General features: G+C 40.4%; 1 protein-coding gene across 4 annotated transcripts in view; it reads right to left on the minus strand.

Annotated features, from left to right (window-relative positions):
- The window catches only part of mypn (myopalladin), a 295,631-nt gene that overhangs the window by 73,193 nt on the left and 196,551 nt on the right, over window positions 1–25,887 (minus strand). The window contains exon 1 of one of the 4 annotated variants that reach the window (XM_060841845.1): window positions 3,236–3,329. The exons of the other annotated variants lie outside the window; for them this stretch is intronic. The gene's annotated coding sequence lies outside the window, so the exon portion shown is untranslated. Of the gene's footprint in view, window positions 1–3,235; window positions 3,330–25,887 lie in introns of those variants that run through there. 4 annotated transcript variants of the gene reach the window in all.

The following is a 25,887-nucleotide window of genomic DNA, read 5'->3' on the forward strand; positions in this document are numbered from 1 at the left end:
ACCGGTGGCTATGAATCTCATGAAAAAGACTACATATGGCCATACTGTCAGGATAAGGCAGCAAGCTTTCACAATATTAATACAGGAAACTAATTTTTTGTAGTTACGTCCTGTGGGTCCTATATAAAGCAAAAATCAATAGACGTACTCAGAAATGCTGCATTTCACATGCGAAACTGTGTATATCGGACTGTATAAAACAATCTTAAATCCATTACAAAATCAACCATTCATACCATCCTCCTTATAATTTCTAATATTCAGTTTGAATTCAATTCATTAAGAACAATTTAAACAGAAGCAGAAGTAGGCCACTCAGCCCCTCAAGAATATCCTGCCATTTTGTTACAGAATGGCAGATATAGCCCAGGCCTCAACTCCTCATTTGTCCAAGATGTTCATAGCCCTCAAATGTTTAGTATTTCAAAAATCTATCTAATTCCTCTAAATATTTTCAATGATCTAACCTCCAAGTATGCACACTGAACCCTCTCCTATAAAGACTTCCAGTTAAAACAGAGCCCTTGTAAACTCAAGGCATCCCAAAATGCATTACCATCAATGAGGCACTTTCGAACAGTATTCACTGCTGTTTTATAGGAAATACAACAGCCAACTTGTGCACAGCAAAATCTCAAAACCAGCAATGATGACCAAGACATTTATTTTAGTGAGATTGATTGAAGAATAAATCATGGCCAGGAATACTTCTCCCACTCTTCTTTAAAACAGTTTTGTGGATTTTCTAATATCTATATCAGATGAGACAGGATCTTGGCTTAACATCTCATCTGAAAGATAGCACCTCCAATAGTGAAGCACTGCATCCTGAATTCTTGCACTTATGTTTCTGCCGTGTGATTGGACTCAATTTTCTGACTCGGAGATCAGTGCTAAAAACAAAACTACCATTGACCCAAACATCCCACTGAATCTCATACCTAATACCAACTTTACATGGTACCACATCCCTTTATCACATCAACCTCATCCTTCTTGTGCCCCCATTTCAGCTTCTAATTGTACTTCACACTTGGTTGTTAAGAGAAGAGTCCAAATATTATTAGTTTTAAAAGGATTACTTGGACTGATGTAAATATGTTTTTAACTTGTAAATGAAAGGACACAATATAAAAAGATACAACAACAATAACATTTCACCTGCAAAGAGTTGGAAGATTAATCCAAACAACTTTGAGAAAAAGAAGCAATGGCTTAGTTTGTGAGTGGAAGAAGGCAAGCGTATTTTTGAACTCAGTAAGAGAGAATGAGAGAGTAAGAGAGAATGAGAGAGGTAATAGCCCATGGTTTTCTCTCTCTTTCTTTTCAACTCCTTTCAGCAACATGTGCAAGCTGAAAACCTGATGAAAATCTTTCCTACTTGGGAACAGTTCCTGAAGAATAGAATAGAATCCCTACAGTGTGGAAACAGGCCATAGACCCAACCAGTCCACACCAACCCTCGAAGAGTAACCCACCCAGATCCATTCCCATACCCTAGTACTCTACATTTTCCCTGACTAATGTAGATAATGTTAGATAACCTGCACATCCTTGAACACTATGGGCAATTTAGCATGGCCAATTCACTTAACCTGCACATCTTTGGATTGTGGGAGGAAACCGGAGCACCCGGAGGAAACCCACACAGACACAGGGAGAATGTGCAAACTTCACACAGACAGTCACCCGAGGCCTGAATTGAACCCAGGTCGCTGGGACTGTGAGGCAGCCACTGTGCTGCTCTTGCCAAAAATTCAAGAGGATTTTCTTGAAATCTGTTCCAGGAAGACAACATCACCAGCAACTTGTGTGCATGGATATAGCTCAAAATCAGGCCACTATTTGGAATGTTCTGTAACTTACACTTTTTCTCCAGGTTTAACTATTACTTGGCCAAAGAACCTTCAAATTACTGTTTTGCAGGGTTCTCGATTTTCTTCTCAGATGTATGTGCATTAATTTTTTTGGAATAATTTGCATAATATAATCTTTACATTTTCATTTGTGTAAGTTTGCTTTTCTGGTAATAAATCAATTATTTATTGTTGACTAAAGAAACATGAATGACTTGTTCTTAGTATTGAATCTGACAGTCTGAGACTCATCTAGTAAAATTTGAAATTTGTCATGGCTAGTGGAGGAGTGGGACTAGAAAACAGAACAATGACCCCTCTAACCTCAGTCATAATGTCAACTGCAATGTTTTTGTTTCTTCTAGCCTGCTGAATAGCTTTATTTAAATTAACATTCTTAGGTTATTTTATATTGTCTATGATTCCTTAACTATATTCTTTCTAAAGTGTAAGACACAGGTTTCTACGTTTTCTCACAGTTCCCCATTCTACCCTCAAGATCAATGTTGCTGCTCTTTCCCAGAGTCTTGATGTCTTTTCTTGATGCAATTAGAAATGGCTAATAAACGCTGATCTAGTCAGCAACAGCCCCATGAAAGAATCAGAAAAATTGCAGTAGTCATCCAACCTGACTCTCAAAAATAGTTTATCTTACTTCACTCATTCTCGGGTTGCAGCTACCCGAATTATATTCACCAGCTACTTCTTTCAATAGAAGCACTATATATTTGCAGAGCTTTACTGAGTCCCACATTATAGCTATAGGCCTCCCACTGCCGACATCACAGAAGTGTCACACAAAAGAGTACTGTGGCTTGTGTGCAATAGTCTACACACCTTGTTAACATTTCTTTACATTTGACTAGAAATACTGTCCTCTTAAAACTATTCCAAAATGCATTTCTTTTGCTCATTTCTATATTACACTATTTCATTCACATAGTAACATACGCCAAGAAGCTGTGCAGAACTATTTATGCAACTATAAAAATTCTAGACTGTCTGGTACTGTCTAGACATGCAAGAAGTTCTCTTATTTTCCAATGACCAAGATTTATCAAACTGATTACTCAAGTTTATATCTTGTCCATCAGCAGGTCAAAGCCAAGAAGTTCGTTCTGGATCTGGGAACATACAATATTCGCTTTTTTTTAATTAAAGTTATACCTAGTTGACTGCTTTACAAAGCTACATGACTGAAAATCAAATACATATTCAGGCCAAATATTTTTTGGATCAGAAAGTAGCCTTAAATTGAAACACTATACTTCTCCGTACACATTTTTAGCAAAGGAAAGGTATATCAGACAGGCTCTTTATTCTCAAACATAAGGCAATATCAGTTTAGTAACTGCTTAAAACAGCGCTTAACTACTCACCTTTTCTTTTGACAGCCTTTACAAAGAGCTTTATGCTGCTCTGTGAAATGATACCCAATTGTTTCATAAGCTGCTGCTCAGTAATAGGAACAAGGGAGGAAAACAGAAACACTATGAACGATTTAAAAATCTCCTGAACTGAAAGATTCCAAACTGTTCTTTGACGGCTCCAGTGCTGATCTTCAGTTGCTGTGCACCAATGTTGGGATTTGAACAGTGACTTCAAAATAAAAGCCCCAATCAACTCTCTAGTTTTTCTTCACTGCACTGCGACTGTTGCCCATAGTAAGCAAATAGGATGTAAATTGATGTCAGAGTCCAATAGAAATAATTACCAATAAAGGAATGAACATGTTGATAAAATTTGTGGATGTGTGAATTGCTTAAAACGTAAGCACAGATTCCGAAGGAGTGGTGTTCATTTTTCCAAATTGCTGCCAATACTACAGATGTTTAATTTGAGTTTATAGATTTTCAAATTGAATATTCTACAAGAATAAGGTTAGTTGAGAATGAAGGAGATGATCAAAATTGTGCAAGAGGCCAGCTGAGCTTATGTCCTCCTTTTAAACTCTGCTTTTTCCTCTCACTAATTCCATTTCCATAACTTCTCAAATCTTCCCAAATATTTATCTAATTGCATTTTAAACAAAACTCTGGCCTCTGTTTCAGTAACTTCAGGTACTAACTCAGTGACAAAATGGCATTAGTACCGCTTCTGCACATTTCGTGACTCATTAACTCTATTGAAAATGACATTAATGTGAGCATTTAGTGACTGCACTGAAAGTGTACAAATTTGTGACACTAATCAATGTCACATGTTGATCTGATGCCAGGTCTACCATTTGTGACTTTGTTGCTCTAGCCACTATCTACTCTTTCTTAAACGTGTCATTAACAGCACAAAGAGCCACATCTGGCAGCACTGTTTAAAGAGATCATCAATTTTCATATTAGTTGTTTATTTCCTCTGTTTGAATTTGTAGAAGGGCCTTGTGTTTTGTGGAATTGATACCAGTTGGTAAAGTCTGCAGGAAGGATGCTACACATGGAAGACACTTCTTTTGTGAGTAGTACTTGTTCCCAGTCATGGGGTTATAGATGCAACCTCCTGTGGGCTGCAACACAAGGGAGATGGAGAGGAGACAGCAAATAAGAAGGCAAGGTGTTCACAGAGGGAGAACAGGAAGAAGAGAAGAGCTCTCAGCCTTATCCACTGCCCAAGCACTTTTACCACCTCCACTCTAGCCAACAGCAATACTCTTGGGATCTCTTTGTAATACGATTGATTCTCAAACTAGGTCATCACTGATCTCTGCCATTTCTTAGAATCAAACCCACCTCTGAGGTTGGTGGTTAAGATTATATTCTTCAAGAAGAGCTGCAAAAAAAAAACCTGGGAACTGTAGACAGTAAGCCTAACATCTGTTGTAAGTAAGTTCTTGAGAACATTCTGAGATAAGATATACGTGCACTTAGAAAGACAGTTTGATTAGGAGCAGGCAGCATGGCTTTGTGCATGGGAGATCATGCCTCACAAATTTGTTAGCTTTCTTTGATGAAGTGACCAGGAGGATTGATGAGGGCAGGATGGTAGACGTGGTCTTCAGATTAGAGTGGTGCTGAAAAAGCACAGCAGGTCAGGCAGCATTCGAGGAACAGGAAAATCGATGTTTTGGGCAAAAGCCCTTCATCAGGAATAGAGGCCTGACCTGCTGTGCTTTTCCAGCACCACTCTAATCTAAACTCTGGTTTCCAGCATCTGCAGTCCTCACTTTTGCCTGGTAGAAATGATCTACATGGATTTCAGTAAGGACCAGCTGCTCTGGAAGGTTAGATTGCATGGAATCTAGGAGGAGCTGGCAAGTTGGATACAAAATTGGCTTGATGATAGGAAGCAGAGGGTAATAGAGGAAGGATGCTTGTCAGACAGGAGGCCTGTGAATAGTGGAGTGCCTCAGGGTTCAGTGCTGGGCCCATTGCTGTTTGTTATCAAAATCAATGATTTGGATGAGAATGTGCAAGGCATGTTTAGTAAGTTTGCAGATGACCCTAAAATATCGTGGACAGTGAGGAAAGTTACCAGAAATTGCAGTAGAACCTTGTTCAGCTGGGAAAGTGTGCTGAAAAATGGCAAATGGAGTTTAATATAGATAGGTGTGAGGTCTTGCATTTTGGAAAGTCAAATCAAGGTCGGAGTTTCATGGTGAATGGCAGAGCCTTAAGAGTGTCGTGGAACAGAGGAACCTGAGCATTCAGGTGCATGGTTCTCTGAAAGTGGAGTCACAGTAGACAGGGCAGTGAAGAAGGCTTTTGGCACACTGGCCTTCATCAGTCAGGGCACTGAGTATTGAAGTTGGAAAGTTATATTGCAGTTGTACAGGACTTTGGTGAGGCCACACTTGGAATATTGTGTTCAGTTTTGGTCACCTTGCTATAGGAAGAATGTTATTAATCTGGAAAGAGTGCAGAAGAACTTTACAAGGATACCATGACTCAGGGATCTAGGTTTCAGGGAGAATTTGGACAAGCTAGGGCCTTTTTTCTTTAGGGCATAGGAGACTGAGGGGTGATCTTATATAAGTGTATAAGGTCATGAGAGGCATAGATAGCCCAAACGCACTCAGTCTTTTTTTCCCAGGGCTGGGGAATCAAGCATCAGAGGGCATCAATTTAAGATTAGAGGGGAAAGTATAAAAGTGAACCTATGGGGCAACTTTTTTTTTAACAGAGAGGGTGGGACGCATAGGTATTGAGCTGCCAGTGAAAGTTGTTGAGGTGGGTACACTAACAACATTTAAAAGGCATTTGGATAAATGCATGGATAGGAAAGGTTGAGAAATATATGAGCCAAGTACAGGGAAATGGGTTTAGTGTGGATGGACCAGTTTCGGTCAAAGGGCCTGTCTCCATTCATTAATGTGACTCGCAATTTCTTCATGACCATATTCTTCCAAAATATAAACAACATAGCTAATGTCTTTCAGTTTGCCACACATATATTGCTGCATCTGAGAGGAGATAGATGCCCTGTATAATAGGAGAGGGGATTTCAGTGTCTTCTCTCTAAAAAGAGATAAGTAGATGAAGCATATGCATGCCTCACCAGGGTACTCGGTCTCCCCAAGGTGCAGGCCGCCACTGACTTCACACTTGGCTTTGTATATGCAGCATTTCAATGCTGAGATGTACTGAAATCACAAAGTCACCACTCATTCCATATGCAGTTGGTAAACAACCATGCTCAGCAAGTCATGCTATTGTACAGTGACTATCCTGGAGGCAGTCATGATGCATTCATTCTACATTAGTCCATTGTTCCAAAAGTTAGGCATCACAAAACAGCTGGGTGACAAAGGCTATCCACTTCACAGTTGACTAATGATTTCCCTCGACAAGCCAACTATATGAGGCTAGCATTCATATGAGCTGAAAATGTGTTGCTGGAAAAGTGCAGCAGGTCAGGGAGCATCCAAAGAGCAGGAGAATCGACGTTTCGGGCATGAGCCCTTCCTTAAGAAGGGCTCATGCCCGAAACGTAGATTCTCCTGCTCTTTGGATGCTGACCTGCTGCGCTTTTCCAACAACACATTTTCAGCTCTGATCTCCAGCATCTGCAGTCCTCACTTTCTCCAAGCATTCATATGACCAGAGCCACAAGTGATAACACTGAGAAAATGAAATGCTGAGCAATGATTCTGTTAGCACAACTGCTCTGAAGGAGCTTTCCAGCACCCAGAATACATTTGTAGTTTCTGTTGTATCCTCCATAACCTAGCCACTGCAGCCTTTGCCAGCACAGATTTTGGTGGTGATCTCAGGAGGAGGAGGAGGAAGAAGAAGGAAGGAAGCAGCCAGAACACCCACTTTCCACACAGGCTCTTTCTGAAACCATCATTGCTGTCTCACTCCTGTGATGAAACAAAATTCACCTTGTTACATAGCTCCATATCTTATCCTCTTCTAAACCATCATTACCACAACTGAAATAAAAGCCACCACAGGATAACCATTCCAAGCTAATTTTATACAATAAAATATTTAATATTCTGTACAGAATCAACTAACCACACCACAACCTTCCCTCAATGCCTGTTGGTTTTCTGTGTTTCCCTGTCCTAATGCTCCTATGCAGTGATACTCCAGTGGTTACAGTATAGCTGGAAGGCTGCTGACTTTCACTGGGAGAGATTGCAGATGACTTTGCTGGCACCCTGAATTCTGAGGCTTTGCATCAAGTAGGTCCAGCTTAAGGAAAGACCATCACAACAGCAATCTGAGCTTGCTGGTTGACAGGTAAGATCAAGGAATCTAATGGACCTGTAGTGGTGGAAAACAGGCCTGCACCCCAAGGAACCATGGCCATCTCTCCAAAATGATAGCTCAGTAAGCTGCTGTAGCACAGATTGCTGAACGGCTGAGTGATCCTGAAAGACATCTTGAACACTGGGCCCCTACAGCAGACAGCATCAAAGTGAACTTCCATGGTAACTGGCTGAAGCAGGAGGCGTCCATTTGGCCCCTTCAAATTTGCTCTATCATTAAATAAGACCATGGCTGATCTAACTGTGTTCTTGGATCCACTTTCCTGTCTGCTAACCCCTCCCAATAACCTTACACTCATTTGTCTAACAACAATCTGTCTAATGCAGATTGAACAAATTGAAGATCTAGCCTTCACTATCTTCTGGGGAAGGGAATACCACCCTCCAGTGACCATCTGAGAAGGTAAATTTCTCATCTTCTGTTTTAAAAGGGTAAGCACTTATACTTAACTGTATCCCCTAAGTTTAGTCTCCCCTACAAGTGGTATCCACCCTGTCCCAATCCCTCAAGTTCTTATATGTTTCAATAAGATACTTCTAAACTCCAATGGGCATGGCTTAACCCATTCAAACTTTCTTCACAAGAGACCCTTTTCATTCTAGCAACGAGTTTTGTGAACCTTCTCCGAACTGCTTCTAATGTAATTATATCTTTTCCAAATAAGGAGATCAGGGCTCAAAAAACATTTATCAGGATGCTGCTGAGACTGGGGGAGGGGGTTTGAGTTATAAAGACAGGATAGGTTGGAACTTGCTTCACTGAAGCATAGGAGGCATAGGGGTGACTTTATGGAGATTTATATAATGATGAGGGGCAGAGATAAGGTGAATGAATAGCCAAGTGATCCTGGGATGGGGAGTTCAAAACTAGGAGTCATATGTTCAAGGTGAGAAGAGTAAGATTGAAGGAGGACCTGAGGGGCAACTTTTTCACACAGAGGATGGTTCATATGTGGAATGAATTTCCAGAGGAAAATGTAGACGTGGGTACAGTTCAGCATTTAAAAGATATTTGTACAGGTACATGAATAGGAAAAGTTTAGAGGGATATGGGGCCAAACAAAGGCAAATGGGACTAATTTAGTCTGGGAAACTTGGCCAGCATGGATGAAGGAAATGGTTCCGTGCTGTATGACTCTAACACTGTATGTGGTACACCTGATGTCATCTCAACAAGGCTCTGTACAGCTGCAGTAAAAAAAATCCTCACTTTTATATTCCACTCCCCTTAAAATAAATTACATTCCATTCATCTTTGTAATCACTTGCTGTACCTGTGCACTAACTTTCTGTCATTTAGGTACTAAGACACCTAGATCCCTCTGTACCACAGAGTTCGACAATGTCTCTCCAAATAAATAGTATCCAGCTTTTCTATTTTTCATGCCAAAATCTCAAGTTCATACTTCCCTACATTATATACCATCTGGAAGAGATGCGCCACTCAACTTTTAAGCATGCTTGCCTTTCAATAAGATTATGGCTGATGTAATTTTGTTTTGAATTTCACATTCCTCTCTATCCTCTGATACTTTATATACTAGACTAACAAGAATATACCTCCACCTTAAAAAGATTCAACGAACTTGCCACTGCCATCTTCTGAGGCAAAGAGATATGTTGCACAACCCTCAGAGATAAAAGTTATTCATCTCTTTCAAAAAGGGAGACGCCAAATCTTAAAATGGTATCCATTAGTTCTGCACTCATCCACCTTTAAAGATCATTTATGATCTTATAAAATCGGGCAAATCATCCCTCATTCTGCAAAGTGTAGCCCAGAAAACAAGTCTAGCATAACCAGTGTCTCATTAGACTGAACGAATATATCTGGCAATTTGGTTCACACTGGCATATCTTTTGCCATATCAAACAGAGTTAAAGCCACTTTCAGACAACAGACTTCAAGTTGAAAGAGGTAGTTTAATTATATTTGCAGTTATTATTCAAGCACCTGAAATTCTTAGTCCAGATGAGGTACTGATTACTGAAGCTATGAACAGCTCCATATAAGAGAAGGATTTCTTGCAACACATGGTCAGTAATGAGCATAGTCAATGTGGTTAGGGGCTTTAAATAAGCCTAAGATTGTGAGTATACCTAGGAATTCAGAACAGATAGGGGAAAAGGTGCTTTAAGAAAGGGTTATTGCAGAGTGAGAGGAGTGTGGGAGAGAATAAAAGGTATGGATTGAGCCATATGTGCACAGGGAGAGCAGTTGTTTGGGGAGTAGATTGATAAATATTTGCAGTCTTTAAAGTAAACTAAAGGTCTTCAGTTTGTGTAGAACTATCAAGTCTTTTTATTTTCCTTTTATTAAAAGCAGCTTAAGTATAAGATTGAGACTCATAACTTGTAGAAATTAATTATTAAAAAATGTAAGAGCAAGGATGCTGGAGTCATTAATTAAATCAAATATGATAGCGATGTCAGGAAAGATGGTAGGTTGTTGTTGCAATATGTAGAAGCTGCTGGAATCGTAGAGATTCAGAGAAAACATGTTTGCAATTTGAGGACCTTCAGCCCTAAACTGAGGAGCTGGAGTCTGTGCTACAGACATTGCACCACATCATGGAGTGGAATATTCAATGGACCCTTTACTCTAATCAAGGATGGTGAGGTAGATTGATTGCATCTACAGGGATCTAGAAGGTAGCATTCAAGGAGCCCCTGCCTCTGCAATAGCCTGACAGTTGAGATTCCTGCAAACAGCATAAGAAAGAATAGAGATTGCATGAATGAATTATGGGCAGTATAATACAGGGAATGATTCCAACAGCATTGCACTTTCTGCTTGGGGACTTTGCATCCTTCAGGATTCCACACTGAATTGAATAAGTTTAGGGCCTGAATGCTTTGTTCCCTATCCTTTACCCACCCCTACGTCCCTGGCTCTAGCATGACCCCGGCTACTTTCATTTCAGTCATTTTCACCTGGTAATGGTCTGCGTTATCAGCTTTTGTTTGTCCTTGGCTCACTATTGTTTTCTCTCGTGCTCTCTGGGCTTCATCTCCACCTATCTTGTACAAGTAGTTTTCCTATGACACCATAGTTGCATTCCAGGGAAATCTTATTTCATTGAAAATCACTCAGTATAAACAATGGAGCCTATGGGGAAAAGTGAGGTTAGGGACAGTCCAGCAAAAAATATCACTCACGATTGCTCAAAAATCACCCAAACGTCTAATGCAAAGTACAATGAAGGCATAAATCATATTTATCAATGAAACAAAAGTAAATTTAACACAGTACTCTTAAATAATACTGTTAATGCAAGGACAGATGGTCATCATCGTCCTTCATCCCTGTTAAGCGAGCTATATAGCATATTCTCTTCTTAAACACAAAACGTTTCATAATATCTAGCTGCTCTTCCAGTGTTATAGCCTTTCCTTGTATTTACCACCTGCAATTTTATCACCAAGATGCTTCTAGCTAACATTCTAGTCAATTTGGCCCTTTTTTTTCAAACAAAGGAATAATCTAGGAGTAGTGTACATTTCACAGGAAGCTTCTCAATGTATCTCTCAGAAAGCTGCTCTCTGTACAGAACCTCTCACAGAAAGCTGCTCTGTCGGCAGCTGACATCAGCTCATGCACAGAATGGCACAAAGACTGGCACTGACGTCGGCACATGCACAGAATGGCGGAGAGACTTTGGTGTGATATGATCACGCTGGAATGCACTATGGCAAATTGAGGTAAGCATTCTTGAAACTCCCAATCCTCACGACTTTATAAGCAAATTGCTCTGCTGCAATGCATGTTATCTGAGAACTACCTGTACTTTCACTGCTGTCACCACCCCATTTTGGTCTACAGTATATATACCACCATTTCCTAGATATCATCCATTGTGAACAAGGGTCACTGGATCTTAAATGTTAACTCTGCTTACTGCCAGACCTGCTGAGTTTCTCCAACAAGTTGTCTTTTCCCCGAGAAAAATGTTGAGGATCCAGTCAGGGATCAGGTTATTTTGGATTTGTAATGACGTTTCAGGTTTAATAAGTGATGTCAACGTAAAAGGTCCTCGAGCAAACCGTGACCATAACATGGTAGAACTTAGTATTCAGTTTGACACTGAGAAACCTGGGTCTGAAACAGTGCTAAATTTTAAATAAAGAAAATCACAAAGGAATGATTGCAGAGTTAGCTGGTCTGGATTGGGGGAAGAGGTTTAGCAGAAAAGATGGCTAAAGAACAATCAAATGTTTCAGAAAATAGTTTCTGATTCCTGACAAAGATTCTTGCTAATGAGGAAGAGGACTTCTAGGAAAGGAATTAGTGAGCCATGATTAACTAAGGAAGTTAGGGATAGCATCAAACTGAAAGGAAAAATACATAAAGATTAGTGACAAGGTAGAGGATTGGGAAACTTATTTTTTCAAACTAACAAAAGATGACAAATAGAGGATGAAAATAAACCTTAAGGGTAAGCTGCTAAATAATAACAAGAGGGACAGCAAGAGATTCTTTAAATATACAAATAGGAGAAGGGAGACCAAAGTGAACAAAGGGCCTCTTTACAGAATAAGAATGGGAAAATAATGGGATCCAGGAACTGGCAGAGGAGTTAAATAAATATCTTCTCAGTCTTCATTGAAGAAGAAACTAGTACCATTCAAAATATATTAAATAACCAAGGGTGGGGGTGGGTGAAGAAATAAACACAGTAGCTGTCACTAGAGGGGGGAACAAATGTACAAGGAAACTAATGAGGCTAATTGTCAAATTATTCCCCAGATCTGATGGGGTGCATCCTAACATATTGTTTTTTTTTAAAAAAAAGTCAATACAGAGATGGTGGACAGACTGATTGTAATCTTCCAGCAAATACGCAGGGTGCCTGGACTATTGCTTGTCATGCAGCATCCAAGGAGCAGGAGAATCGACGTTTCGGGCATGAGCCGAATCTCCTGTTCCTTGGATGCTGCCTGACCTGCTGCGCTTTTCCAGCAACACATTTTCAGCTCTGATCTCCAGCATCTGCAGTCCTCACCTTCTCCAATGCTTGTCATAACAAGGTGATTGACATGGAATGAAATTCAAGTTATAGGGAGTGGACCCCATCATTTTGTTGTATTCTGGATTCCATAATGTTGAAATCAGCAAAGCTTTGGCATTGAATCTTATGGCCTTGTGTTTTAAGCACTCAACATATTTGTGCTAATTCCTGCCTTTAGTGAAGACATTAAATTACTTGGACAATTAATCTCATAAAAACAGGGACAGAACTATATGAACTTGCGTCCAGTTCCTGTGGCATGTTTCCTGAGTGCTGTTCCTTAGACACACTGACGTACAGAATCATTTCAATCATAAATGTTGAAAGACGCGTTTTAGTCTAGTTTCATCCAAACAATTTAGTTCAGTGCATTAGTGTTTCACATCTTGAAGCTGCAGTTAACATCAGGATGTCAAATCCTTCAGGTTTATTATTGGAATGTTTAGTAGAGCTTGCAGATGAAATTCTCATTAACCTTTATCCCAACTATTTAACTGAGCCACAGTGCTGGGTATTAAATTGGGATTCTACACAAAATATCTTTCTTTATTCAGTAGCTTCTGACCACGTTTTATCTGAAATATGGTCACAATCACGGGGAACTTCTATTAAATTCTCCCCTCAATCCCAAAGCTCAGACTTGGTCAAATATTGTTAATGTTTGTTAATACTTGTTAATGCTCTGAAGATTTTTTTCAAACTTCTGTAGCACATTTAGAGGCACCTCGGGAATTAGTTTAGGTTAGAACTGAGTCTGACAGACTCATTTGCTCAACTGTTGGCGAACACATCTGTTCATTTTTTCTGGAAAAATTACAAAACTACTTTTCTTTATTCTCGCATAGAGACCAATTCAAAAGCCATATTGCAGCCAGTGGGATGAAGTCTACTGATCAAAACAATTGTCTAAACTAGAATCCAACCTGAATAGAGCTTTTAAAACAGCAAGGAGAAAGTGAGGACTGCAGATACTGGAGATCAGAATCGAAGTCTGGTGTTGGAAAAGCACATCTGGTCAGGCAGCATCTGAGGAACAGGAGAGTCAATGTTTTGGGCATAAGCCTGATGAAGGGCTTTTGCTTGAAACGTCGACTCTCCTGCTCCTCGGATGCTGGCTGACCGGCTGTGCTTTTCCAGCACCACACTCTTCGACTTTTAAAACAGCAACTAAAAGTAATTACAATGTTAATATTTAGCTCCTAGAGTCACTGGCCTTTTTAAAATCTCAGATCCACATCTCTCCAGGAAGTGAGATCCATTTAGCAAGCCCACACGGCATTTGAAAGTGTGGCTTTCAACTTCCAGTCACATGCCACATCTCAAGGTCTTTTCTTTCCAACTCTGATTGTTCTATACAATTTGTTGGTAGTGAAGAGACAAAGTCATAGAATTGTTACAGCCCAAAAGGAGGCTATTTGGCCCATCATGCCTGCTCTGGTTCTTTTACCTAGTGCCAATCCCCTGCCTTTCACCATATTCCTGCACATCATTTCAAATGAAATAAGCATCCAATGCTCTCTTAAATGCCTCAATTCAACCTACCTTCACCATATTTCTTGCCAGTGCATTCCAAACCCTAACTACATGCAGTATGAAAAATCACCTTTGCTCTGTTTGGACATCATTTTACATCCATGCCCCGTTGTGGTTTTTCCCCTCCCTTTTTACAAATGGGAGCAGTTTTTATCTACTCCGTTCAGGCCACTCATGATTTTTGAAAGCTTCGATCAAATCTCCTCTCAGCTGCCTTCTCTCCAAGGAGAACATTCCCACCTTCTTGAATCTGTCCTCTCAACGGGAATTTCTCATCCCCGGAATCATCTTGACACTTTCTAATGCACTTCCAACTTTCCTACAATGTGGCGTTCCTAACTGTACACAATACTCTAGCTGAGGAATAACACGAATGTCTGTTGAACTTTTCATATTGTAATGACCAGGACAGGTTCAAGAAAATTAAATTTCAAAAACACAACCAATTTGTGGTGTGTGAAATGGGTGGAGTGTTTGGCTGGTGGAGATGTTTAATTGGTTGAGTTGACATGAAAAACACAAAGCAACCAATTGCCCCATTCTTTTGTTCAATTGGAAAAGGCTCATTTGCCTGAATATGTTCTTTCTGTTTGAAGGACAGATCCTGGTCCTTTTGCTTTTGGCAAGTGTAAGCCAAGTGTAAGTCTGGCATCATATTGACTTTAAAATTCATATATCAGAATACCCAATTGTGTGGTTGGCAGAATGCATTTGTTGGGTCAATGTTCTCCTGTAAGTGTTGTGTATTTGCAGTATGAAACTTCAATTATTGCTTAATTTTACCTGGAACAGAAATTTGAGCCACAGATGAAGATGGTCATTTTACGCTGTAATAGATGTCACAGCTGCTCTAGTGCAAATCCACAACATGCTGTAACAATTCAATATTCAAAGTCAAACAACCCATAACAATCTTACAGAAAGTTAATTTGTCCTAGTTCCTAACTTTAAGGGATCAACTTCTTTTAAAAAGAAAAAATCCAGGACTTGCAACTTTGCTTAAACTAATCAGTTCTTCCTTCAGCATGTCTCTAGCAATGTACCCGGTTTCAATGAAGCCCACCCATTCTTTAAGGTTATGGTATAATGATATGATCTCTGGACTAATAATCTAGAAACCACCCCAGCAACTGATGGAATTTGAATTAAATTTAAAAAATCTGCAATAAAGCACTAAGGCGCAAGAGAACAGAACGTAATCTGGGTTGTGGATTTGAAGGGAGGCTCAGCAGCAACAATATTGATCAAACTGGCCAAGTCCTAAAGGACACTGCTACAAGACTAGCACTGCCACAGGTGATGAGGGAAGCAACAAGGGGGAAAAATGTGATTTATCTCATCCTTACTAATTCTTGACAGCACTGGTGAGAGTGACCACTGCACAGTCCTTCCGGAAATGAAGTACACGTTCGCATTGAAAATACCTTTACATTGTTTTATGTATCACTATCATTGTGCTAGATGGTAACATAATGTGGAGGAGCCTCCACATCATGGTTACCATCAACACCACTAACTGCTGGCTCAAAGTGGAGAGGAGCTCCAAGAAGATCACACATATCGACACAGACATTAAGTTTCTGCAGAAATATAAGAAAGCAGGAAAGACCTGATGAAGGAGCAGTGCTCCAAAAGCTAGTGTTTCCAAATAAACGTTTTGGACTATAACCTGGTGTTGTGTGATTTTTAATTGTGCTAAATGGGACAGACTTTGAACAGATCTATTAACTGAAGACTGAACATAATAATGTAATGTGGGCCATCAACAGCAGCTGAACTGTACTCTGAGGTACCATCAGCACAAAAACTAAAGTATTCTACAATCTTCAGACAGACGTGCCAAATGGATGATCAATCACAGCCTCCTCCAGATGCACTCAGAATCAGACAGCAGGCTTCAATACAATTCACTCGGCATAATATCAAGAAATGGTTGGAGGCACTGGATATTGCAAAAGTTATGGGCCCTGACAATTTCAGCAATCGTACTGAAGACGTGCCATCCCCTAGCCAAACTCTTCTAGTACAGCTACAACACTGGCATCTACCCAACAATGTGCAAACTTGCTCAGGTAAGTCCTGTACATAAAAGCAGGGCAAATCCTACCAAGCCAATTACTGTTCTGTCAGTCTATTCTCTACTATCAGTAAGTGATAGAATGTGTCATCTACAGTGCAATCAAGTAGCACCTGCTCAGCAATAACTTGCTCAGTGATGCCCAGTTTGGGTTTTGTCAGGGTTGTGGTTGTTGGTCATTTATCTCAGCTCCAGGATATCTCTGCAGGAGTTCCTCAGGGTAGTGTCCTGGGCCTAACCATCCTCAGCTGCTTCATCAATGACATTCCCTCCATCACAAAGTCAGAAGTGGGGATGATTGCACAATGTTCAGCTCCATTTGCAATTTCTCAGATACTGAAGCAGTCCATGTTTAAATGCAACAATATCCAGTCTAGAATAGAATCATAGAGTCAGAGATGTACAGCATGGAAACAGACCCTGTGAACCAACCTGTCCATGCTGACCAGATATCCGAAGCCAATCTAGTCCCACCTGCCAGCACCTGGCCCATATCCCTCCAAATCCTTCCTATTCATATACCCATCCAAATGCCTTTTAAATGTTGCAATGGTACCAGCCTCCACCACTTCCTCTGGCAGCTCATTCCATACACGAACCACCCTCTGCGTGAAAAGGTTGCCCCTTAAGTCTCTTTTATATCTTTCCCTTCTCACGCTAAACCTATGCCCTCTAGTTCTGGATTCCCCCACCTCAGGGAAAAGACTTTGTCTATTTATCTTATCCATGCCCCTCATAATTTTGTAAACCTCTATAAGGTAGGGAAGTAAATGGTGACATCTTGAAAAATGACCATATTACAGAGGAGGAAGTGTTGGATGTCTTAAAACGCATAAAGGTGGATAAATCCCCAGGACGTGATCAGATGTACTCTATGGGAAGCTAGGGAAGTGATTGCTGGGCACCTTGCTGAGATACTTGTATCACCGATAGCCACAGGTGAGGTGCTAGAAGACTGGAGTTTGGCTAACGTGGTGCCACTATTTAAGAAAGGTGGTAAGGAAAAGCCAAGGAACTATTGACCAGTTAGCCTGACATTAGTGGTGGGCCAGTTGTTGGATGGGATCCTGAGATACCGGTTTTACATGGATTTGGAAAGGCAAGGACTAATTAGGGATAGTCAACATGGTTTTATGTGTGGGAAATCATGTCTCAATAACTTGATTGGAGTTTTCTGAAATAACAGAGAGGATTGATGAGGGCAGAACAGTGGTTATGATCGATATTCAGTAAGGCGTTCAACAAGGTTCCTCATAGTAGACTGATTAACAAGGTAGGATTACATGGAATATAGGGACAACTAGTCATTTGGATACAGAACTGGCTCAAAAGAAGATGACAGAGGGTTTTTGGTGGAGTTTTGTTTTTCAGACTGGACACCTGTGACCATTGGTGTGCCACAAGGATTGGTGCTGGGTCCACTGCTTTTCATTGAGTTTAGGAGTTTGGAAGTCATGTTGCAGGTGTACAGGACACTGGTCAGGCCACTTTTGGAATTTTACATGCAATTCTGGTCTTCCTCCTATCGGAAGGATGTTGTGAAGTTTGAAAGGGTTCAGAAGAGGTTTACAAGGATGTTGCCAGAGTTGGAGGGTTTCAGATATAGGGAGAGGCAGAATAGGCTAGGGCTGTTTTCCCTGGAGTGTCGGAGGCTGAGAGGTGACCTTGTAGAGGTTTATAAAATCATGAGGTGCATGGATAGGGTAAATGGACAAGGTCTGTCAGAGAATACAGGAGGATATAGATAGACTGGAAAGTTGGGCGGAAAAGTGGCAGATGGAAGACTAATTCTAGAGCGAATTATACAATGAACGGAAGAGCCTTAGGAAAAGTTGATGGGTAGAGAGATCTGGGAGTGCAGGTCCATTCTACCCTGAAGGTTGCTGCGCATGTGGATAGAGTGTTCAAGAAGGCATAAAGTACAATTGCCTTCATTGGACGGGGTATTGAGTATAAGAGCTGGCAAGTCATGTTAATATTGTACAAGACATTGGTTCGGCCGCATTTAGAATACTGTGTATAGTTCTGGTCGCCACATTACCCAAAGGATGTGGATACTTTGGAGAGGGTGCAGAGAAGATTTATGAGGATGTTGCCTGGTATGGAAGGTGCTAGCTATGAAGAAAGGCTAGGTTTATTTTCATTAGGAAAAAGGGGGGAATCTGATTGAGGTTTATAAAATCATGAAGGCTATAGACAGGGTGGATAGAGACAAGCTTTTTCCCAGGGTGAAGGATTCAATAATGCAAGGTCACGCTTTCAAGGTGAGAGGTGGAAAGTTTAAGGGGGATACTCACGGCAAGTACTTCACACAGAGGGTGGTGGGTGTTTGGAACGCGTTGCCAGCAGAGGTGGGAGAGGCAGGCACGGTATATTCATTTAAGATGTGTCTGGATAAATGCATGAGTAGGTATGGAGTACAGGGATACAGATGCTTAGGAATTGGGCGACAGGTTTAGACAGTACGGTTGGATCAGCTTAGGCTTGGCAGGCCGAAGGGCCTGTTCCTGGGCTGTAAATTTTCTTTGTTCTTTGTCTTTACCTTGGGGTATTGGAGTCAGAGGTTAAAGGTGAGAGGGAAAAGATTTAAAAGGGACCTAAGGAGCAACATTCTCATGCAGAGGGTCATGCATGTATGGAATGAGCTGCCAGAGGAAGTGGAGGAGTAGACCAGCAGGAGGCTGGAAGAATACAGCAAGCCAGGTAGCATCAGGAGGTGAAGTCTGACATTCTGGGTATAACCCTTCTTCTCAAGGAAGTGGTGGAGGCTGGTACAATTACAACATTTACAAGGTATCTGGATGGGTATATGTTTAGGAAGTGTTTAGAGAGATAGGGGCCAAATGCTGGCAAATGGGACTAGATTAGTTTAGGATTTCTGGTCGGCATGGTTGAGTCAAACTTAAGGGTCTGTTTCCGTGCTGTATATCTGTATAATTCTTAAGTGTAACGTAATATTCGCGCCAGACAATGACCATCTCCAAGAGACTCTAACCATCACCTCTTGACATTTCAATGGTGTTACCATCACTGAAAACCCTCTACTACCAACACCCTGGGGTTACCACTGAAGCTGAACTGGATTCACTATATAAATACAATGGCTACAAGAATAGGTCAGAAGCTTGGAATCCTGCAGTAGGTAACTCATCAGCTGACATTCCAAAGCCTGACCATTGCTGACAATGTTCAAATTTAGGAGTCTGAGAGAATCTCCTGCACTTGCCTGGATGGATGCAGTTCCAACAAAACTCTCACAAGTAGCTTAATACCACCCAGGGCAAAGCATCCTGTTTAACTAGTACCGCACCCTCTAATATCCATTCATTCCACCACCAAAGCCCAGCAGCAAACAGGTGTACCATTTACAAGGAATTCACCAATGTTTCTTCGATATCATCTTCCAAACACCACTCCTTCCATCTCAAAGTACAAGGGCAGCAGAGATGCCATCTGCAAGTTCCCCTCTAAATTATTCACACCATCCTGACTTGGAAATAAATCTCAATTCCTTCACTTTCAATGGGTCAAAATCCTGAAATTTCAAAAACCATTGTGGATTTATCCACAGCACATATATTGCAGCGACTCAAGAAGGTAACTCATCACCACCTTCTCAAGAGCAACTAGGGACAAGCAATAAATGCTGGCCCAGCTCACAATGTTTACATACAATGAGTGAGTTTTCAAAAAGTTTGCAAATTTTTAATAAGGGCAGAATCACCACCTCCATCATTTGAAAGTCACAAACAGCAAAGCTAGATTTATTTTTAATATCCCTTTCTTTTTTCCTGACCCTGCTTTCTTCCTTAGCTCATTCCTTTGATCAGAAAAAACTAGATTCTTCTCTGCCATTCTGTCTTCACGGTTGTATTGATTTTTTGCTTTCCCAAAGTGTTGGAGGAGTTAACTTTCTCTGTCAGTGGAACAGTATCCTGTGTCTGTTCAGCATCTCCACTGGTTTATACAGGGAGCACTCAACTTGAGCAATTATAGGTTCATGGTCCAGCACTTAAATCTCTGAAGGACACATGCTGTTATATAATGTCCAAACAGATTCAGTAGGCAGTGTATTGTCTTGTTTGCTGCCTTTATATGGTCACATCTTATTATGCCACATAATTGGCAAAACTACATTTTGCACAGCTGTATAAGGTCTCACTTATGTCCTGTCTCTTTTCTATACGTAGTAAGTAGTGAAATCTGTGAGAGATGTTATCTTGGAGATTTAACAGATCTTAATTCCCTAAATTTTAACTGTAGCATATCTTGTGTGTTGAAGCTGTGAGCTCGGTTTCTGCTGCAGGGACACAATCTAGGCTGACACTTCAGTATAGTAGAAGTGGTGGTGTATTGCTGGAAGTGTTCTCATTCAGGTGAGACTCTCAAGTGGATGTTAAAGAGCCCATGACACTGATTTGGTAATGAAAGGAGAGTTTAGTACAGTGCAGCGGTATGGTGGCTCAGTGGTTAGCACTGCTACCTCACAGCACAAGACATCCAGGTTCAATTCCACCCTCAGGCAACTGTCTGTGTGGAGTTTGCACATTCTCCCTGTGTCTGTGTGAGTTTCCTCTGGGTGCTCTGGTTTCTTCCCATAGTTCAAACATGTGCAGGTTAGGTGAATTGGTCATGGAAAGTGCAGGGTTAAGGGAGAGGGAGGATCTGGGTGGGATGTTCTTCAGAGGGTCAGTAAGGACTCAACGGGCTGAATGGCCTGCTTCCACACTGTAGGAATTCTAATGATTGCCTGAGTTTAATGAACTCTAGAATAAATTTTCAGCCACAATGTGCTCACTCTCCTCAACAGGAGCATAAATACTGTGCTGAAGCACGTACCAGCTTGTTTAGATAGATGGACTGATTTCTAAGCCCCTGTCATAGTAGCAATAGCACTGTGACAACTCTCTGTAATGTGAATAATGACAGCAGTGAGCTATCTTCTCCAATTTCTCAAAAGTGTTCCCCAAGTGTATTACAGAATGTAAAGAAATGAGGGTCAAGCTATCTAAAGAGAATAGGTTATTTAAGGAAACCAATGCCTCTGGAATGCTTCATAAAAAAATTTATTGAATATTTGCCTTTTTTTGAGGGGGAAGTTAAAAGGTAAAAAGGACTGAAGATGTATCTACATTGGAGGTAAATAATGTGGTGAATGGACAGATAATGGAGTGGTGCAGCTCCCTACTTCCTTTTTGACTGTTGGCGAACAGATTTGCAAACAATTTTGTGTCCACTTTTTTTCAACTAATAGTCTTTTTATAGCCACATACATTAGTGCATAGACCAAACCATGACAAACTGACTGTGTGACTCACTCTTGCTCTCTCCCCCGGAATATGTGAGCAGACTTTATTCACCTTTCACAGAGCTATGGCATCCTCAAACATACTCTCATGGCAAACAAGCAGACAATTCTGATTTCCAGAACCATAACTAGTTCCAATGGACAAAAATTTATATCTACAGAAAATTCAGCCTGATAACTCAAGTTGAGCAATAAATGCTGGCCCAGGCAGTGATGTCCGTGCACCACAAGTGAATAGAAAAAACGCCTTACAGCCGAAGTCCCAGACAACACCATCACCATTTGAGATTATTTTCTGTTCCATCAGCAAAAGTGATGGCACAATGGTATATGGTGGGAGGAAGTTACCATGGGAATTCTCAACACTGACTCAGGGCCTCATGAAATGTCAACAATGGGTGTGGAAAATTGTTAAAAGATTAGCAACCACCCCAACCTCAACTCCCTTCAGCTGATGAATCAATACGCCTCCACTCATCTACATTGAGTACACTCTGTGACACTCTAAGGATGACCTCAGAGTGGTGAGAGTCCAGACCAAATGTCCATCACCAAGAGTGCTCAGCAACACCATTACCAACCAGGCTGGCCTAGTCTTAAAGGACATAGCTGCTAGACTGTCAGATGTCAAGAGGGAAACACTTACTTGGCCTTATACTCATCTGCATCCCTTATCGTTGTGAAACAGTCTCCACTATGCAGTAAAGCAGAAGTTGATATATGAATAGGGATTGCCATTAGTAAATTACACTATGGCTATTAATAGATAACTTAATGGTGCTGGGCTATAGTGCAAATGTGCTTTCTGAAGAAAAAGGGCAGCACTGGAATTTGGCAATAAGGTAGATAATTTGGGAAATTTAAATGAGAAGACCAAAATAGAGGTCTCGCTCTCCCAGCAGAATCTACACCAGATTGAGACAGGGCTCACAGTATCTGTGGTCGAGTGACCCAGCCCGAACACAGCTCTCACTCTCAATGCTCAGAATCATAGTCTAAATCTAAATCTCTCCAAATCCAGCAGCAATCACTCTTGGGTAGTTATGTGCAGCATAAATGGATCCTCAAGTAAATTTAAGTCATTGGAAGAGTAGAGAAGAAAAATACAAAAAGAAGTCAAGTAAGCACATGCCTAAAAAACATCAAGTTAAACCAAAGGAAAGTGAAGCCGATCTGATTTGGTTTCTTGGAGATCAGCCAGCCAAGGAAATCAAAAACACAGACTATACAGCAAACACATTAAACCACTCACCACAAATCAACTCAACTCAGACTAATCCCCATGAGGAACACATTTTGAATTCTGTACAGTGCCTAATTGTTGCTTGGCACATTTTTGCTCCGATTGTTCAGTTGAGTGGTTGCAATATTTTTTAGACTTTATTTCCTAAATTTTGCTGGGTAGAATGTGCATTGAACATTTAGAGGTTCCACTGAGATATTTTAAAAAGGCCTTAAAGAATTCAAAATTCATTCAGAGGGGCATCTATCAATAAGAGGTCCCCCATTAAAGTTGGAGATGTAGAACTTCATCTCACTAGGGTCATTAGTGTTTGGAGCTTTCCTTCCTAGCCAGCAGTGAAGGGTGGGTCAGTGAAGAATAAATTATGTAGATTTTTGATTGACAAGGGAGTCAAGCATTATGGGGGATAAGCAGGAAAGTGGAACCGACATCACAATCGGATCAACCTTGTTGTTGAATGGTAAAGTATGCATGAGGGGACAAAATGGTTGATTATTGCTCCTTTTTTTGTGTTTTATGAACTACAAACAAACCAATTGCATTACAGCCACAGAACAAAGAAGGAATGTGTTTTTCAAATGAAACTGATTTTAATAACGGTCAAATGTGGTAAGCACATTTACAATATAAAACTGAAGTCTGATGGTGGAAGATGCCTCTCTTTTTGAGCAAGTTACAATAGCTTCCAACTCCACTTGCTAAGAATGTAGAGGGTACAGGGGTCAAGATTGCAAGGACCAATGTGGATCATGAGTGGCACATCTACAATGGTTATGACTGGGTGTGAGGAAGGCTGTACGAGAGTACGGGAGGAGCTGCTGCTCTTGACTGCATTCAGCTAAGGTACATACTTTCTTTGTTACAGCAGATATTTCCATTTGGTTTTACCGAGTTACAATGAGGCATTGGTTGCCTCAAGATAAAGTAACTTCATACCAGAGATCTCAATCAGGAATTAGTCCCTTTCTCTGTACATGAAAAGGCCCAAATTTGTCCTTACCCAACTCCTAGATACTTCAAAGCATGAAACAGTCAGATTATAATTTCACAGATAATACAAACACTAAGTCATCACGGACCTATCAATGGTGGATAAGGAATGATTTATTGTGTCACTTTTCCTAAAATGTGCATGGTGACCTGAGGTATGAACTAAATAAAGTCCACATTATCACAACTGCACAACTATGTCAAACAACTTAATTCTGAACCGGCTGGAAAGAATGTGAGGTCACCTTGTTAATGTGACCCAAGAGGAAATGGCTTGGGAAGTTATGACTATCTTTTAATCTGCAATTTATTCCACATTCCTTTGGATAATAAGGTCCAATGTTTTGGATAAAGAAACAGAAATACTACAGGCCATATAACAAGTCACTTCATATGAAAGTAACATGCAGGTATAATGACAATTGCTCAATCTCAACAATAGAAATTTTTATTTCATTACAACTCTTAGCTTTATAAAGAAAATATATCAACCGACATTTCCTGAAAAGTCTATGTGATAACCGTATTGTTAAATAATTTTCTAAGCACCACACATTCTTTAATTTTTTTTCCTTCCCTTAAGAGCTTGATGATTTCTCAATTGAGACTGAGACTACAACATGGTGAACAATTGGTGAAAGAATAAATCCTCCTGTTCTATAGTACATGACAAACTCTGCAGCCTGAATTTCAATGACTCAAGTTTACAGAGCAGTGGCAATTTACAAATGAAAGAAAAACTAGTTATTTGAAAATACTTCTGAGAGAACTTGACATCTACTCAGATTAGGCAAGAGTCTGGCCATAGGAGTAAGCACAGCAAAAATTCAACACCTCTTTGAAAGACTGAAAAGTACAAAAGATCAATACTCATTATGGTTTCAGCATTTCACATTACCAACAATTTCTTTACAACTGATTTTGTTGATTTACATGTAAAGAAATGTAATTCCTTTCGAGGGAGCCCTCCCGTGGTAGCAGGCAAGTGACTGGTGTTATACCAGTCTGAAAGGGTTAACATAGAGTGCTAATGAGATATTGATTTGTGGGAGAACAGCTCAATCTCCAAGCAGTGAGACCCAGCATGTGATCCCTAGCAAAGTCTCTATAGTAACGTCAATCACGTTAATAAAACCTGTCACGGTTAACATGCATTAAACTATATCTTGTAATTGACAGGAGACTCTTCCAGTTAGACGAGGAAGTATGCATCCTCTCCCACAGTACAGTGTAATGAACTGACCTGACCATACAACACAGTGAGCAGTAGTGAAAGATCTTCAATCTCTGCTTGAAGTCATCAGCTTATACAGGACAGTCAACAATAGGAAAGACTCGAAGATTTAAGAACCCTACAGAAGAAACCCTCAAAAAGGAAAAATAAAATGGTAAGATATTTCAGAACTGGTTGGAGAAGTAGTGCAGAGAAGTTGGATTATTAACTCCAGAGCGGATATGAGGTTTGTTGCGAGACATTGGTTTGTGATGAGTGGAGTTCAGAGGTCAGTCAAGCTTAAGATCCCTGCTGGTCAGGGGAAACTTTAGAATGGCTCAGCAATAAAGGCTGGAAAAGGGAGATGTTTAAAAAAATGATTTGTAGCTCAGTTTGAGCATTGGCGCTATAGTGAGAAGGCATCACAAGGCATGGCTACAGAAATAGAAGTAGAGTGGCCATGAGTGAAATATTAATAAGAAATTGTAGACTTGGAGTTCTCTCAAAGCCAGTAGTTAACGTGAAAAATTGGATATATTAAAAAACCTAAACAAATATAGTCAAAAACAGGAATAAAGTTTGTCCATTTTATTCAGACTGTGGAGTTTCTTCATAAGAACTGCAATAATGACAAGAATAATTTATTTAAAGTAATTCAGTAAAATCATGATTAGAGTAGAAATCATTTATTAAACCGTGAACTGTGGACTCAAGCAATGAAGCTGTGGAAAAAGAAGGCAATCTTCCAAATTACCTGTGAAATCCTCTCTTCTGGCAGTGAGGAGGTGGGAAGCCTCCATTTTCATTTTAAAAGGTGGGGAAAACCCTCCAGTATAGCAGGAAAGAAAAGTAGAACTGCTATTACTGCAAAATAACAATCTTCTCAGCAAGCAAAACTATAAGCACATGAGAAAGACATATATCAGTAATAATATTTCCAGGAAGGCTTAA

This window comes from Hemiscyllium ocellatum, chromosome 22, assembly GCF_020745735.1.
Source record: "Hemiscyllium ocellatum isolate sHemOce1 chromosome 22, sHemOce1.pat.X.cur, whole genome shotgun sequence".
Taxonomy (NCBI): Eukaryota; Metazoa; Chordata; class Chondrichthyes; order Orectolobiformes; family Hemiscylliidae; genus Hemiscyllium; species Hemiscyllium ocellatum.